This window comes from Nanorana parkeri, unplaced genomic scaffold (genome assembly GCF_000935625.1).
Source record: "Nanorana parkeri isolate BGI_ZX_2015 unplaced genomic scaffold, ASM93562v1 scaffold491, whole genome shotgun sequence".
Classification (NCBI taxonomy): Eukaryota; Metazoa; Chordata; class Amphibia; order Anura; family Dicroglossidae; genus Nanorana; species Nanorana parkeri.
Window position 1 is genome coordinate 602,138 of NW_017306759.1, and position 465 is coordinate 602,602.

A 465-nucleotide genomic window follows, 5' to 3' on the forward strand; every position below is an offset into this window, starting at 1 on the left:
TATTCCATTTTACTAGCACACATGCCTTGGTGAAATGCGGTAACATTCATTAAGGCTGGCACCTCAATGCACCTTGTCTATGGGTGTGTTTATGCTGCCAGAAATGGCACGTGCAAATTTCTTGGTATGTTGTAAAAGGAATGGGCTGCCTTAACACAACACATGTTTACATGCGGTATCACCAGGGCCGGATTCCCCACTAGGCCACCGAGGCCCGGCCTCGGGGCATCAGCGCTGTGGAATCCCCCAACGCCTGGAACATGCAGTTCCGGGCTCCGGGCGGTAAGTTGTTTTCTACATTTAGCCCTGCTTTGGAAAAGCAGGGCTAAATGTAGTGTGAGGAAGCCGCTTGTTTGTTTCCCCCCTCCCCCGCACCTACCTCTCTCCTCGCTGACTCTGTCCTCTGGGCTCCGCCACCGATTCTCCTAGATGGAGGGGGGGGATGTTGGGGGGGCGGGTGTTGAC